Source organism: Dromaius novaehollandiae, chromosome 2, assembly GCF_036370855.1.
Source record: "Dromaius novaehollandiae isolate bDroNov1 chromosome 2, bDroNov1.hap1, whole genome shotgun sequence".
NCBI classification, from domain to species: domain Eukaryota; kingdom Metazoa; phylum Chordata; class Aves; order Casuariiformes; family Dromaiidae; genus Dromaius; species Dromaius novaehollandiae.
The window spans coordinates 91,808,574-91,826,643 of record NC_088099.1 but is presented as its reverse complement, the minus strand read 5'-3'; the positions used below and the strand labels follow the sequence as shown (position 1 = coordinate 91,826,643).

Below are 18,070 nucleotides of genomic sequence, written 5' to 3'. Positions count from 1 at the left end.
TGAAAAGACATGCAGAAGGCTTCTCACATTCAGCCACAGAAATCTCTTATGCCAGTTTAAATTAGGAGTAACTCAGTCAAAAGCTATGCCTAGTGTGAAACTGCTCTGAAGAACTGATTCAAGGGCAATTGGAGTTAATGAGAAACTTCCCATTGCCTTCCATGTGCTTTGAAGTATGTTGTATGTAGTATACGACTTAGGCTTGTAGGTTGAAGGCAGTGGTGAGGAGTAAGGGAGTGTAGAGAGGAAATTCTCAGAGGTTAATTTTAGCACAGGAAGGGTGGTTATCCTTAGTCTTCCTGTAGAGTCACTGGCGAGATGGTGGTTTCTCCTCTGAACTGCTCTACAGAATAATCTCATTTTAGATGCCCTGAATCAATACTGCATGTTGCTCCCTTGCCTTATACACTCATTGAGCAGTTTCTCTGGATATGTCATTTAAAGTCCTGAAATAAAACTGCTGCTACATTAGTTGCTCAGTTATTCTCTGTTCTGCTGTTAGGTTTTTTTCCTTGAACACACAAACCTTTCTGAAACAGCCAAGGAGATCTCTGTGCTCTGTCTTGTCTGGAAGGATGGGTCTGGCAGATCTTCTTTGCCAGAGCTCTTTGGTTCGCTCATTTACATTCACTTCTGCTCCAGTCCTACCTGTTCGATGCCTTCAAAACTCCATTGTATCAGTAATTCCCCACCCTTATTAGAGTGTTGATCAGTTTGAATCATGGCTTTTGCTGGGAATAGTTTAACTGAAATGACTGAAAATCCCATATGAATAGTACCGAAGTATGTTTCATCTAGAAATGGTCATAACTAGATGAGATGGTCTAATCAAGCATGCATTTCTTACAGTAGAGTCAACAATATTTTCAGTAGAATTTTCAGTATTTAGGGGTTTGAAAATGCTATAAACATGCACAAGGATTTGAGGACAATCTTTCAGAGCACATAGACTTTTCTTGCTGAGATACCTGCAAAAGCAATAGATTTTGAAAGAAAATAAGGTCTCTCGGGATTGGAGGCCCCTTTTTTTACCTTTGCTCAACAATAGTCAGTCTGGAAAAGTCTCTAACAAGCTTCAGCCATAAAATGGCTGCTCAACTCCACAATAAGGGGGACTTCTTGGAAAAAAAAGGATGTGACGATGCATCATGGAGTCTGTGTTTTGCAGCTCTGCTCTGCTTTAGCAGGTTTTTGTGTTGTGATTTGTCATTCTGCATCTTTCTTTTCAATTGACAGAATAACGTTAATTTGTCCTGCAGTACCGTGTTGGAAGATTAAAAGTTTTTCGGCTACTGTGCAGGCTGTTATAATATAGGCAAAAGCTCTGCAGGTTTTTAAAATTATCTTTGGCCTTCATTATGTCAAGATTTCATCGTGTTTCATAGAGATTTTATAATATTTCTGTAGTTATTACAAGCAGGAAATTACTATGGAAATTATAGACTGTGCTTGAATGTTTGGAGTGAGAAATTATAGTTAATTTCTGGTATGCTGGTCCAGTTTCTATGGTAATCTGAATAAGTGTGAATTAATTGGCTGTTGTTGCCATGGTTCTTTATGGTATTTTCAGACTGTTAATGTTTGAAATATACCAGGTTACATTTTATTCATGTCTTTAGTACTTGTTAACATGCCTCTTAGGACATTCCAAAGATTACTGTCATCTCATTTCCCCTATTTTTGACTTTCTGAGGATGTTAACATGAGGAGCTGGAAGATAATTTTCTTTAAGAAAATCCCTCTAGCCAGATTGGCTCTTTCTTTACGACCCAATCAGAAGACTATTACGGCTGATTTCCATCGCTCCTGTAGCCTCTGGATGGGGCCCACTGTCTTTCCTGTTCAGCAGTGATGGGCAGACTGTTGTTCTTTACTCATCTTTGTCTCCTGCTGTTAACAGATGAAACCATTACTAGCTCTAAAACAGAGACCTATGTCTTGAGCAAATTAATGACCAGTCTCTGCAAAAGCAAAATTCAGACTCTTCTAAACAGGAATTTGCAGAAAAATGAAAACACCAAGGAATCAGAAGACATTCATGCCAAAAAGAAATTTATTTTGCTACCAGTGTCTGGTGGATTTATTTTGCTACCAGTATCTGACCTCATGGCTTGTGGATAAATCCTGGTGGATGATGGTAAAGAATGACTGCATCATGAACTCAGTCATAGCTGTGAAAAATTGCAACGCTCTCTTAGAGGGCAATCACAGCATCCAACACAAGAATTCATGGGGAGTGCAGGGTATCATCAAGGGGTGGAATCTGTATTCCTTTTTGCATTTTGAAGTGTGTTGGGTAGGTATGTGCTACTGTGTAAATTACAGCAACACATAGACTACTATCCAACATATCATAAACTCCAAGGCCTGTGGGCTTCAAACCAGACTCACTCTCACCTCTATTTGTTATTCAGATGAAATTATGTGAAAAACTTGGCTATCTAGGCATTTTTCTCTTCGACCTCCTCTCCTTAGATGATTACAGTTTTGTCATATTAGTCATCATTAGTTGCATACAACCCCTAAATTAATTAATGTTATTCAGATTGCAAAGTCAAGTGCTCAGGAAATGCCTGTTGAGTGTGTAAATGACACAATTAAGGTATTTGCCTTTTCAGGCTTAACTCAGTCCTCTTGTGCATGAGCTTTGTGATCCAGCCTTGATTACATGATCACATACTGTTTTTCCCACATTCAGTGCCAGGATGGCCAGTGCTGTCTTTATAAGCCAGCTAGTTGATATTTTGCACTCATACTTTCTTAGTAGGTGGTGCCAGGATTATTTTGATATTCCAGTCAAACACCGTGGACATGTTAAATTTCCTATTACCTACAAAAAAGTGAGGATACTTACCCCAGCACATTTTCAGAAAAATGACATTTAGTGGAACAAAAAGAAATTGGAAATTTCAGAATTTCACTACAGTCTTATCTTCCAAATCTCTGATATTCTGAAAAATGCAGAGCAAGGGGAAATTAAAAAATGTTAAAATATCCCATTTCAGCATTCTGCAAATACTGAAACAGATTGGTCTAACATTTCAAAACAAACTTTTTAATCATTTCGTTTGAAAATTCTTCAAAGAATGTCTTAAAAACAACCAAAAAACCCCCAAACTCAGAAAAACATTGAAATAGTTAAATAACATACACACACACACACGCTTAAAAATTGCACCAAAAGGTTATCATGGATTCAACAAAATGGTTCGGTTAACCTTAAATAAAATGTGTTGATGCTTTTGATTGCCTCGAAAATATCTGTTTTGACTACATCTGAAAAACTTTTTCATTGACTTCCCTGTTTTAGCTTGTGTGTTTAAAAAATCCCTTATTTTTGCAGTAAAATGTGAGAGTAACTGATAGCAGTAGTAGCTTCTCTATTAAACAAAAAGAATTTGCAAAGTGATCTTATCAGTAGGCGTAGGTACTTATACATTGGAAATAGCTCATCTCAGGGTGGGAGAGCTTTTCAACTTTGCTAACAACGGTGTAAATAGATCCAAAGCCTGGAAGATGAAATTAGGTAAGTTCTGTCTTGAAGTAAAAGACAAATTGCTTAGCAGTGAGCCTTAGAAAATATAAAAGCTCTCAAGGGAAGTGGTGGATTCACTATTTCTTGTGGCTCTTCAAAGTGAAGCTGTGGTTTTTTTAAACATCATTTAATGACATTCAGGGAAAAAAAAATATCTGGCTAGTACACGTATTTGGGGAGAGTGCTGGGGTGGCTGGATGCAGGGGTCCTGGCTGGCTTTACAGTTTGCAAATCTCCCATATTCACTCTTTTCTTCTTGTGTTTGGGGGAGAACATGATGCCTGCATTATCTTAAACATAGTCCTAACACTTGCAGGTCTCCTCCGAGGCTCTGATTCCAATCACTTTTCATGTTTCATTGATGCAGTTTTTCACCTGCATTGGTCAGGAAGGATTTCTGTCTTCCCTGTGCATAGCCAGGCAGCTCTCTCCTTTCCTTTTGAATCAGTAGGAAGATTGGGTAGGCTGGCACAGAGCACTTCTTCCCTAAGCTATCTGGTTAATGTGTCTTGCTTGCATACTTGGGGTCATAGTTTGCTGTGTTTTGGGCAAGACAAATTGCTCTGTGTCAGGTGGTTTGAGAACTTGGGGGTTTTAATCTCTCCCCAACGTGCTTGGTTAGACAGGATCATCTCATAGAAGCCTCAAGCACATTTAGTACTTTAACTTGCTAGTAGCAGTAAACTTGGTCTCCAGGGGAGGCATAAATGCACCAGTGATCACTGACTGATCCCTTCTTCTGTCTTCTTGCTCCTTTTCCTCAAATTTGTCCTAAAGAAGAGCCAACTAGTGCTTGATACAATAAGCAGAATCAAAGGACCAAGCTCTGGGAGTGATCTGTGTATCTGTGATCTGTGACAGTCTCCAGGCATCCTGTGGGGAAACTTTGGGGTCTGCATAGCAGCTTTCTGGATCCTCAGGTCATAAAGATGTGGAGGTCTCTGACTTCCGTAGCCTGAGGTGTTATCTTGTGTGACCACTACTACAACAAGACCTCTCCTGTACTTCCTTGGCTCTGTCTGATGTTTGGTTCATAAAGGAAACAAGAATTTAAAATTATTGTCACCTGAGGGATTTTCCCAAACAAGATGTATGCTTACAGCCAGCATCACACAATTCAAGTTCTGTTGTGTTTCTTCACACTTCCTTAGCTTTGGGTGTTTTAATCTGAAAATAGGGATCCATTAAACATGTTGTACTAAAAAAATGCTCTTAATTTCTTCTTTGTTTCTTATCCCCTATGTCTTCTCTAAGTTTTTCTCTGTCAGCCATCTTAAAAGATAACACAAATTAATAGGATGTTTTCAGATTATGATGTCTCATCACATGACACATTAAGTTATTATGACAGCTTACAACATGTCATGTCATTATGTATCATTTCTCCTGACATAATAGAATAAAGACAAAGTAATAAAAGTGAAATTAAGCTGTACAGAGAAATAACACAGTATTTTGAAATTCTGTAGCACAAACAGGAAAAAAAATCTTCAGAAAATAAAATCAATAGGAAATGATAAAATGATAAAAATGATATCATAATGGAAAAGCACTTGTAAAAAATATTCTAGCAGTCCTGCTCAGGTCTTAGGTGGCCAGGGTAGGGATCCTCAGAGAGTCAGGGCTGAAGGATCATATTAGAAGGCCTACTGCAGGACAGGACTCATCACAGAGAGGATGAACTGGCTTTTAGCAGCCAAATCCAGCTCTGCTTATCTCTGAGGCTTGCCCACGGTGAGACTAAAGAATTGCCCCACTTCTATGGGACAAAAAAGAAGAGTGAGGAAAAGAGGTGGAGGCGAAAGGGAGCAAAGGAAAAAAACAGGAGCTCTCCAAATGGTATTGGTGACTCTGAAAGGAAAAGGCCAGAAGGAAATGAACCATTCCCAGTTTCACCCAGTATTTTTTGTGCCCAAAGACCTACTGGTGGCTGAAGAATGCAATCAGCAGTTTCCAAACCTCCACTGAAGCTCATATATTCTGTGTGGTGGAAGCCTGTTCTCTACCAAAATCCATCCCTGTAAACAGGTAGGCTCCTGGGAGACATCTTTGCTGATCTGCTGTGTGAATTCGCAAGGGCTGCAAATCTGTTGAGGAAAGCTCATGACAAGGAGGTGTGTAACAAGGTCACAGCTGCCTCTGGGATTTCTTCTGTTCTGGGCTTCTGGCCTCTGTGTATCATCTGCGGCCCTCTCTCAGGCTACCAAGTACCAACCACATTTTCCAATAGGGTGAGATTCTGCAAAAAGATGTTTGTTGAAGTCCTTGCTACACCCACCTCTCCCTTGCAAGAGAAATGTCCTCACTCTGGCTGCTTTTTTTGATTTTTCAAGCCAATAATATACAGTTAACTAACACGCATAGTCCTTAAAGTCATCTAGTCCTGATAATTTTGAGAGAAAAATCAAATGTTTTCTTGCCATCATTATAAAACAGCAACAACAACAAATCTTGTACCTAATTTCTTGTTTAAATTTGTTTGTCTTCAGCTTCTGGCCATAATTTTGCCTTTCTATTCTCCTTTGAGGGTTAGCCAATACTTTCTTTTTGGGAGGCCTCTCCTACATGATAGCAATTACTTCTCAATCTGTTATTAAAGAGATTGAGCTCATTACCTTTGTTCCTGGGCAGCCCTCAGATTTTTTCATAATTTTTATTTTTTGCGCCCCTTTTTCAGCATTCTTCAAGAAAACTGGCCAACAGAGCTGCATGTATTTGTCTGGGATTAGCTTCAAGTGCCTGAAATACAGAGACAACGTCACCTCCTTTTTCTACGAATGACTATATTTTCTGTGGGTCCAGGCACCTCATCAAATCCTTTTATTACAGCATGAGAGTCTACATGGAATTGTTTGTTCACTGTGGCCATGAGGGCATTTTTTTTTTAATGGTTCTTCCGTTGCATGAAGCTAGCCTATCTCCTGTGTGCCTACGCATGTGACATTGCTTTTGACAATATTAAAATACAGTTTGCTGAAACATGCCCAGATATTGCATCTACATAGATTGCTCAGAAAGAATTCCTTGCCTTTGTTGTACTTTATTTTATTGTGCCACTCACCAAATTTTATACTCAGCAACTGTTTTATATTTATTTCTGGATAATTGAAAAAAGTCTTTGTGAGTGAAGATGGTTCCTAAGAGGACACTGAGACTGCAAGTACTACAAATATTGCAGATTCTTCATTGCAGGTTGGGAAAGGCCTGCTCTCCTGTGCATCTGCAGCTCAGAAGGTGTGTACACTCAGGAACTCTGTTAGTCTGGGGATCTAAGCTGTGTCTAAAACCTTGCAAATTCATTTCAAATTTGCAGTGTAAACAGTCACCATATCACTATATTGCATTGCTCTGTCCTCTGAAATAGAGAAAATAAGTTTAGCTTTGATGATTTCTATTTTATATTTCATATCAAGGGGAAACTGAATCCAATAAAAATAGAGTGACTTGAAAACATTCTTACAGTGGCACAGTGCCAAAGCCATGAGAAGTGCAGGCCTTTTGAGTTCTAATCCCAGGAACCATTGCCTGGTCTTCCTTTCCTCAATTTTCTACCTTCAGACACAATTCAGCTAGAAATTTCTGCCTTTCCTTTCATCTCCTGTCATCAAAGGGAGAATTTTCTGCGATCTGCTGCCTGTGACGTTTGTCACAGTCTGTCTGAGCCTCCCTAGTGGATGGTCACCAGATTGTGCTATTTGGACCCAATGTTTAAGTTCTGTAGCATCCAAGCTGTCTTCTTCAAGTTGAATTCACTCCTCTCTTCATGATGTGGAGCTCCTCAAATGCTCTTTCCGGGACACATCTTTTTCCTAGTCCCTTTCCTGCATCTCCAAGATAGTGTTGAAACACCCTAAACTGTGTACGTCCTGGCTGGTGATTTAACCCCTTTTGGAGCTTCATGGCAGTTGAAACAAGGAACACAAGCTTTGCAAAGGAACTTTTCAAGCACACAGACACAACTTGAAACAGCATGGGAGAGCTACAGCGCCAGGTGAATCAATAGCTATCTGGATGCAGCTCTCTTCAGCCTCCTGGAAAATTTCTCCTGACAATCAGTAGATTAAATCAGTGTCCTTAAGATCTTTGTCTGAGACTTCACTTTCCTTAGTGAGTTACTTTTAACAGTTAGTGCTACCTTTTCTCTTTCTCAGCATTTTCTGGAGATTTTTTTTCATGCCTCAAATCACTGTGGGATTACTATAGCAAAAAGTCATTAAAAGTCAATGATTTTGTCACAACAGCTTGCTATCTGATAGGCTAATACTGTTCCAGTCTGATGACCCCACGAGGACCCTGCAGTTTTCTGGACACAGTTTATTCTGATCACAAAACTGAGTCTAAATGACACTGAAGGTTGAAATCATAAAATTACTGTATTTACTTGAAAAAATCCTCATTCCAGGAATGGCCATACCCATGGACTGTTAGCAAGTGGTAGATTTACCTCAGTTATGAATAGCTAATTTTGAAGGAAAATCCAGAAAAGAAATTCCGGGTTATTGTTTGAATAGAGTCAATACATGAAAGTCATAATCATAATCTGATGTATATTCTGCAATCTGACACAGATGTTTTTCCTAGACATGCTATAGTTCAATCAAATGTTATATGCTCAACTGAGAAATGACATCTTCCTCCTTTTCTGCAGCCCAGCAGTCACAAAGGGCTCAGTGGAGTCTTCCCATTCTTGTGACCTTACAATCACTTAGATGATGTATATCTGAGGCGTTTTAGCTCAGACTTATCAGAGAGTTATATATTTGGCTGCAGAACAGCAACAAATAATCCTGAAAAAACATTCCACTCTTACTAAAAGACAAACAAGTAAATAAACCTGCACTCCCATCAAACTAAACAAATTGCAGTATTAAACCAGCAAAACCTCCCCAGGGTGGTGGAGAGCTTGTGAGCCATACACTGCAGTCAGTTTGCTGCAGATTCCCGCTGACACTAATGGGAATTGTGTGTCTGGCAGGAGGGCAGATGTGTGGTCCTAACAAATAACTCTTAGAACAAGATACTATTCTTGAGCATACTATTCTTTGCTTTGCTGTGCAAAGTTATATTGTGGTTTGGGAGACGGAAGAAAGCATCAGAGAGGTTGTATAGAAGTGGAAGATGAGAAACAAAGAATGGTCCTAATGGTCATGATGAAGGTGAAAACAAGAAAATCTTTTAATAACTTTTGTCAGGAGAGAAAAGAGATGTTCAGTAATGCTTGCCTCACCATGTATACAGCCCTGAAAAATACCACTATTCTGGAACCAGAAATGAAGGTGCCTATGAAAGAAAACTCCCTGCTTCTCTTCAGAGGGTGAGCAAAAGCTGAGAGGTTTTTTTGGTCAAAGTAGGTAGATTCTGAAACTCCTTAGCAGCAGTATCTGATTGATCTGACTGACCCTATGCAGCACAAGCCCTGATGGGTGCTATCGTGGCATCCGTGAGTAGTTCTGCATTGTCCATTCTCAGGATTTCCTCTGTAACTGGATAATTTCAATGATATTCATGGTGTAGGTTCATGGCTCAAAACAGGGAGGGGCTGGGAGCATAAGGATGACTGAGAGGAAAAAGATCATCAGTCTCCACCACACCTTAAGACGATCTGCTCAGAAGCTAACCCAGCTAATACAGGGGTTTCTGGGGGCAGTCACTCCCAGAAGAGTGAGTATTCTTAGCATGGTACTGTGGCGTGGCAGGAACACGAGAAATGTCATGTCATAAACACTGATAGAGGGGTACACAAAATGGGAGAATTCATTGTAGCAAAGTTAATTATTTGTCCCCATAAAGACAGAGAAGGACAATGACTAACTGCTGTTCCTCTCATAAAAACTGGAATATCTTGTTTTTCTGTTTCGGATATTCAGATGTGACATTACAGATTTTAAATACCATCCAAGGATGAAAGTGGAACTGAGTCACCAGCACTTTACTTTTAAACCAAAAATGTTGTTACAGAAAGTGATTGCTCACCTTTGATTTTTCAAGATTTATGCTTTCTTTAGACTGCTCTGTTTTTTTTTTTTAATGAGATTACCTCAAAAATTTAGATTAGAAGTAGTTAAAGACCTCTGTTGTTGGCATATGGATGATGGTTACGGTGGCATAAAGACTAAGAACAAATTGATTAGTGGAAAGCTTGCTGATGCTGAAAAATGCCTAATGAGAGACAGGATGGGAAACTATAGACTGAGCATAATTTTTTTGAGCAAATAGTCTTTCCTAAAATCGTTTTTGCATTTAATCTGTGGATGCTGGCACAGAATTGTTGCTGCCGTTTTACTTGTGTGAGAACATGTGTAACATATCACTGACATTTGTGCTTCTCTGGGAGGAAGCTGGGCAAGTTCTACAGAAACCAGCGGAGAATATTTGGCCCCAAATAAATGGATGAAAGAAGCAATGCAAACTGGGCCACTCTGAAAAGAAGGTGGGTCTGCAGGGATAGTGTGCACTCCTAGTGCCTGTGCTGTAACGAATAATGACAGTTCAGGCTTCTGATCACGCTGCGCTGTCAAGTTATTAGAGCTTCTTTCCTTCTGAATACTCTTTCAAGCTGATCAGTGGTTTGAAAGTGTTTCCTTTAGGGTACCAGGGACCAGCAAGAATGAGGATGAGAGGCCAGCAATAGCTTCTTTCTTCCTTCTCTGGACAGCATTCGTAGGTAGTTAGAAGGAAGTCCTGCCAATTCATCTGAGCTTTTCGTAGAGATTTACCTCTTGGACAGCTGGGAAGAGGCAGCTTCAAATACCTATCTGCTTATTCCCAGGAGTCCTCAAAGACGATTTGCCATTTTCAGTTAAAGGAGGGAACGGGTGCATCCAGACCTCTGTTAGTTCTCTATAGGACAAGACAACCGAAATGAAAAGAAAGCCAAGCTTCCCAAATGCTGGAATGGGCAGGGTGCCTCAGAGCCCTCTTCTAACTCCACACTGTGGCAGAGCTAATTAACACAGCTGAGTCAGCACAGGAAGATCCAGCCACTTTGAAGCAGGTGATAAGTTTCTCATCCTGCAGCAGAGTTTTAACCTCTGCTAACCATGTTTGATTTTTTGGCTATTCGCTCCAGCCACCCTTTCACCTGTTCGAATGAACATGATAGAGTGGTCTATACGGGCTTCCTTGAAGAAGGAGAAAAAAAGCATTTGAATTATGTCATTGTTAGCCTTTTTTATTTTGTCACTACACTATATTCTGCATTAAAGTGACAGGATACTTATTTGCTGTGAGCAAAAGAACATCTCTGGGATAAAATAATCCGTAATCCCTGGTAGATCAGACTATAGCTGAATGACATGAAATGATTTTAAAAAGATAGCATTAAAGATACAAAGTCAAATACACAGAAGCTAGGAAATTCTGGAATTCGTGCTCAGGTGAAGCCTTAATTTATTCCCTTTCCAGATAGTATGCCTTTCCACCACTATTTGATCATGGTGTTTCCACAGACCTCCTGTCTCGCTGAGCATACAGGATATTTGGTGCTCATTTGCTAATCATCTTCTAAAATATTTCTTTTCCATCCTTCCTCAGTATGGGCTCCTATACTCTCCCCTAAACACAGACGACTTCATTTACTCTTGGGCTTTTCTATGGGGCTTGTACTGGGTTAACCTACTCATTTTAAATACTAAGGAGTTCACAACATGGACCTTTTCAAGTAGAGAGAATAATATTTTACATATTTTGCTAACTGCAGACTGAGACATGAAAATTAAAGCCAGTAGGAGAGGACTGGGTATTATTTTCCAGGTTGACTTTCAGTTTCCTTAGTTGTGAAATCTTTTTGCTCCTCCTCCAATTTCCTGCCTCCCTCAGTGTTAAACCTGCCAATGTCATTAACAGATGCAAGGGAGTCTTACAAACAGCCTTTCCACCACAGAATCCCAGTTCGTCCCCAGAACATGTTCAGTCTGCAAAATGAACAGAAAAAATAGTTGATGATTAAATATCTAAAGTCTTTTATAATACATAGGCATATATACAGGCATAATAGATATTGCCTAATGTAGACACATAATGTACATGCAGATATATACTGTATATCTAATGCAGATATATACAGTATATCTATGTATCTATTTGCATAATATGCACCACTAATATACATCCAGACCTGGGCATTAAATTTGCACAGGTCACTTATTTCTGACTTCTAATCTGAACTTTTCTTAACACAGATTTAAAGAAGTATTTTCCTCCCTACTCACCCCCTTCACAAAATAAAAACTAGAAAACATTATCCATCACGTAGCCTCTCCTTGACTTCCCAAATGACTCACAGGTAGCATTAGCTGCACAGTGCAGTTTTCAATCACCTGAAGCAATAGTGAGTTGTACCCCTGTGTGGCTCAGTTTTTAGTACTGGTACATACAAATGTTAATGGTCTCATAGCTACTTGTGTACAGCAAAATAACATCGATGCTTGGAAATAAATGGACTAGTTCTAAACTTTACTTTTAAAATGGAATGGAAAAAAGATTTCTTCAAACTTTCTTACAGAAAGGAAAAGAGGGCTTTTTTTCCTCCGGCTTTTTATATCACAGTAAAGCCCTTGTCTTGTTTTCTTAAAGAAAGTCTCCCTGGCAGGCTGGGAATGGGAGAATAGGACTTCGGGGAGGGGAAATGTCCCTGTAGGTGGAAGATGCGGAGGAACCAGACAGCCGGAGCAGGCTGTCGGCCCCCTCCCCGTCTCCTGTGGAGTTTTTGTTGAAATCATCAAATTCTTGTGGAATGGGAGCAAATCAGTGTTTTGTCATGGAAAGTGTTCTGTCAGCTCTTGCTGCTACCCGGAGTGTTGCTTTAATGGCTGAGCCTGTGCTGCCAGCTTCCCACTCTCCTTTGGTTTCAGGGCCTGGCAGAGTTTTAGAAGCAAGGACGAGTGCGGGAAATGGCTTGAGGAACAGTTCTGTGCCCCAAAGAAGAAAATGGATAGCAACATCAATGACCTGGCACCTAGGGAAACATGTGGTTGGTTGCTGCGCAGATAAGCATTTAAAAGGAAAGCTAAAATTTGTTGCTCTTGAAATCCAAGACAGGTTTTGATAGAAGTGGGTGGAAACAGTAACTGAATCTGTGAGCCTCATAGAATATTGGTCACTGCACTGGTAGATACCTGTAATTTATATAATATTCTCTCATATTTGAAATAAAATATTTGACACCTATGTCCATTGGGAAAGGAACAGTGATATACAGAAATGAACAAATAAAAAATTTGAATGTGAATGCAAAGGCAGTGTAGTGAATTAACAGGCTCTGAGGACCTTATCTAGAAGTAGCTGACAAAATGATTCTTCTTTAGGTTTTTTACAGTGTTTTATTCTGTGCTCAAAATGTAGGTTTTCTTCTCTGATGTTGCTGAGGCCTGAAGTCCCCTTTTCCACAGGTGTGCTCCTACTGTTGACAATATGGGATTTGCACACGACTGACTCTAGCTGGCTGATGTCTCAGAGCAATGAGAGGTGTCAGTCTTCACAAAAACACAGTGAGCAGATGTAGATTCCCCAAGGACTCCACCATCCCAATGTGGGTCAAGGTGGTTATATGAGGAATTACTGATCAGGTAAATGGGAAACAGGAAATAGCAGTTAAGGTGAAAGTACAGTCATAAGGAAAAATAAGAGAACAATCCTGGCAATCATAAGAAAAGAGGAAGAAGTAAAGCTCAACTTGGAAGTAGATGTAGAAATAGAGACACTGGAGGTGTAGCATTGAAGAAAGCGAATTGTGAAGGTGATAGCCAAAGAAGGTTCCAACTAGCCACTGCCGAGTTTGGAAACCCTGTGGGATGTGGGATGCTGCAGATCTTTTGGAAATTAGCAACTAGCGCATTTGAGAGAAATGTCGTGTCATGGCCCTCACATGACCTGGTGGCTCCAGAATGAGGAAAACCAATGAAGGCAAGATAAAATCTGTAGAAATGAGGTGATTAGCTGGAACAGTGAGAGCTTCAAAACTGCAGAAAATCTCTGAGTAGGACCTGAAAAGGAAATGGCTAGTATGAGGTCATTAGGGGATATTCAAGAAGGACTGCTGGGATGGCTTAGCTGTGTATCAGGAATGGACCCAGAAAAGAGAGCCATGATATATGTCCAAATAGAAGCAGTGAAAAGCAAAGGAAATCCTAAGGATGTATTAGTGAAAACTGGTATGAAGCAGAGAAGCTTAAAGATGTAAAAAGCTGTGAAGTGACCACAAGACAGAAAGCAGCTGACCTACTTCCTTTCAAAGCTGGAAACAGAATTAAGCAATTCCATGGGAAGATCAGGCATGCAAGGCTTCTGCAGCCCCTTTGTATAAGCCTGGAGCTGGGGGTAGCGCAGTGTGCTAGGACAGACTGTAAGTTCTCAAACACTTTGAAATTTATCTGTGGCAAGAAAATTAAAATGGGTTTAATGGTCTTGCAGGTCTTTGCAGTCATCTGAGAGGTATAGATTTCTCTGTAAATGTCATGGGAGTAGAAACCTTCTGTTTCCGAAGGTGGAAACAAGAGCTCTCCACATTAAGGGATAGGGAATGGCAGTCCCCTTCTACCATGATGCCTCATCTCCACCTCCATGTTACAACAAAGTGGATAGGGAAAAAGAAACAAATGCTAGATTTCCAGGTGACCTGCACAATAGGAAAGCAAATTGCAGAAAATTTACAAATATATGTATGATTTTCCCTTCCCACTGTCCCTTTCTCTCCAAGCTAAATAGGTTGAGCAAATCAATACTTCAAGAAGACTTTTCAGGCTTCAGATCCTTTGCTATCCATGGACACCAAAGCTCTATATTTGGTTATCGCCTGTTAGGGTGAGCTCTCAGAGCCTTTCTGATGTGAAGTTTAGCTCAGCATAGCTTCTTGACAGAGCGCAAAACCTATTAATGAAAACTGCTTCTAAAACACAGCCTTCAATCTGAAACCTCTTCTTTACTGTCACACACACAGGCACACACATCCATCCTACAAGCATACATGTAACTATTTGGGTATGGTATGCTTCTAACTCTTTAAGAATATTCAGAACACGTTAGTAGCTTTTGCAGTTGGTTACTATGTTTTTGTAGGTCACCTTGTAATGAAATGCTGTAAAACCATTTGCTTCATTTTCTTATCATTGGATTACAGAATTGCAGTTCAGCTGAGCCTTAACCATTTTAAGGACAATATATAGCACTAGCCAAAAGCCATATAACCAGCTGCCTTTTAGTACATAGATAGGTGTAATGTTCTGAAACACTGCCATCTTTTGGTAGCTTGGAAATGTAGTGTACAAATCATTTTAGATTCCTCACAGGTGATCGCGAAGAGAGAGAGGTGTTTATAGGCCTCTGATGATTTTATCCCATGCAGCAGTGCATTACATTACAGAAGCCCATGGAATCACAGCTCCATATTTTGATGGGAATTTCATTATTTGGAAAGTGCTGTATTATTTTCCTTCCCACTCCTATATGTAAGTGCAGGAAATGCACATACAACTCTCCCCATAGGCAAAAGCATGAACTACACATGGCAAAACTGTTTACTGTTCTGCTGAAAAAATGCTAATGTAGTCCATTAATGATGGTTTTATGAGCCCCTATACAGAACAGAACATGGGTATTGAGATCCTTTAGGACGTGAAGCTGAGGTAAACATGCTCTGAACATCGCAATCTAGAACATAAATCATTAGGAAATGCAGTCTCTAATTCCCTCTTTGAAGTTACCCAAACCCTTTAATCCAGAAGATTTCCCTGTTTCTTCTATTTATTGTACATTTATGAAGAGTTGTGGGGCCTGCTTAGCTTTCTGTCCAAAATATTTTTCAGTACTGCTAGGGATCTTTGACTTTGCTTTAGACTGGGCAGTTTAGGAATGAAACCTTGGAAACAGGGAGACTGGAGAGGGAAGCTCCAGCTCTATCACAGGCAACAGGTCCTTGGTGTGCTAAGACCAGGCAACAGAATTTGCAGACCGCCCTCTCCATGCAGGTGTGGGTGAATACCCTCGTTAGGGCTTTGCTGTGTATTTACCTGGCTGCCTTACCTGATAATTGTGATGTTTTGGGGGATGAGTAAGGTGATTATAAAATGGGATTGTAATCAGGAAAAAAGAGATAAGGTATCAGAGGTTAGATTCACTAGGCTTGACTCTCTTTTCCTGTATGAAGCTTTTGTCTGGGTTTAACTCTATTACTGAAGCATTACATTAGTGCAAGGAAAAGAAGAATTAGTCTCACTCTCTCTCTCTCTGGTGCAGATGCCAAATAATTCAATAGCACTGCTTCAGTACAAGACTGGAATAAGTGAAAGAAGAATTAGATGCCCAGACTTACTACTAATAGATGCTTATTGATACGTGATTGTATGAGAATACAAGTTGGTACAATTGGCAGAGAGCCAGAAGAAATTGTCACATTAAATTAGGAGGATCTATTTTAATTTTCTCCTTCTGACTTCCTGCTATTGATTTTGTCCAAGTGCTTTTATTCAATAATTCTACTAAATGAATAACAAGCAGTCTAGCTGCTTAAATAGCATTTATTTATCAATACAGGCTTTAAGATACAAAATTTCAGTCCATTAGAACCCAGCTTATTTAGGAAAGTGTGTGATTAAAAAAAAGAAAAAAATACAGAAGTGTACTTTATCAGGTAGCCTAAGCAGCGATTAGCTGTAGCACAGAAACCTTCTGTTCTCAGGACCAGCCAGATTGCAGCTCTTCAGTAACGGTACTGTCAGACATACATCAGCTTTCAGACAGCACCTACCTACTTGACTATTTGGTATAAAAGAAATAAAATAAATAGACATTATATAGCATCAGGGGACTGTTACTCTATGACAACATTCTAGTCTGATGGCATTGTCACTTAACCACATAAATAATTAGAAATGAAGTGGTCATTTGTGAAATTGTTTGGAGGCACCATGTCAAGAAAATTGAGTGACATGAATAATTTCTGAGTGGCTTGACATCATGTCTAAATCTGCTGTGGTGCAGGAAAGTTTTATCTGATATTCTCTTTGAGGATTGATTGCAACATCAGCAAAGCTTTTGTATGTCTGTTTTATTGCTCTTTGTTAGTAGATTGGGAAAATACAATTGTGAATTTAATATCTTCTTTGTAGGAGAAGCAAAACTGAAGTCCTGATAATCTGTGCCACTGAGTTTCTGGAGAAGGTAAGAGTGGGAGGTTAATCCTCCTCCCAACCTGGTCAAATTCTGTTTTGTGGAATAACATTGTATCTGCTTCAACTCCTCTGATATAGCCAATGGTCAATGGCACTTTTGTTCACTTTTTGGTATTATGGTATGGCTTTTGTTACTTTTCTCTCCTTGCACAGTTTGTAAAAGCAGTGGAAAAAGCATTTCAGGGCTTGCTGTATCTATGTGTATGTAAACATAATTATTTTTCTTATCACAGAGCCTTGTGGAATTGGAAATAAATTCATTCAGCTTGCTCACACTGCATCAGTTTTGCTGGTTCAGTTTCTTTGCCCCTGTAGAAAAGAATTGGTGCAAATATACATGGCATATATGTGAATGTATAATAATTACTGCTGGGCCTGAGGTTTGTGGAAGTTTGTCTAATCAATGAATAATTTAAGTGGTACAATATTGATACTATCCAGAAAGCTGGCCATTAAGTATTCATCATTAAGCTGCCTAGTATACAGAGATGTGCATGTGGAAAGGAATTTTTCTATGAAAATATGGAACAATAAAGTGAAACACTAGCAGAGTTCAAAGAAATGTGCTCTCTTTTGTCTAGTTCAGATACTTTCTTGCACAAACATTATTCTGTCCAACTGACTTCAGAAGAAAACCTCTAGCTTGGCCAGCTAGACACCAGAAGACATTGTGTGAGGAACTTAACGATGAAGTTGAAGACTAACTAGCTCTTCTGTTACCTTAGTAGTGCTAATTCATTTGAATGGGTATGAGGAAATACCATTTGATCAAGCAAGGATCAGAGAGAGGCAGTCATTGATGACGTCTGATGCGGGGAGAAGACGTCAGATTTGTTCTTTTCTCCCCCCACCCTGTTCCTGATGGCTCTCTGAGAATTACTGTGAGTAACAACATCAGGTGTCAGAAGCGCCTTGCTGCAGTAGCTAACTTATGGTCCTGATTAATTTTCTATAACTCAGTAAATTGTAAATTGTAAATAAAGGGATTAAAGAGTCATTTGATCTTCAAGAAGAGGTTTAAAGTGGCTTTGATGACTAAGTACCTGGAGGAATACAATGGATTATCATGGATAATGGATTAAAGAAGAAAGGACATTAGACTGATGTATATGTAAATAAATATAATGTACAGTTTGTGCATGTGATTTATGTGTTTGTATGTGCATGTGTAAATGCAGACACATAAATGAGACAGTAGAGTGGGTGCATATAAGAATACATGTTGCTATTTATTTATTATGTGTGCTTTCTAGGTAGGAAATGAAAGATGAGATGCTATGCGGTTAAACATTAGCTGTATTTGGAGATATTTTTATCAGACACGCTAACATATTGAAGCTGCCTGAATGTAAAGGGCAGGACCATGACT

The 18,070-nt window shown here is 39.5% G+C and overlaps 1 protein-coding gene across 6 annotated transcripts in view; it reads left to right on the top strand.

Moving 5' to 3' along the window:
- RNF152 (ring finger protein 152) overlaps positions 1-18,070 on the top strand; it is a 205,978-nt gene that overhangs the window by 90,884 nt on the left and 97,024 nt on the right. For 5 of the 6 annotated variants that reach the window (XR_003261546.2, XR_010387789.1, XR_010387790.1 and 2 more), the window contains exon 3: positions 16,639-16,690. The exons of the other annotated variant lie outside the window; for it this stretch is intronic. The gene's annotated coding sequence lies outside the window, so the exon portion shown is untranslated. The remainder of the gene's footprint in view (positions 1-16,638; positions 16,691-18,070) is intronic. 6 annotated transcript variants of the gene reach the window in all.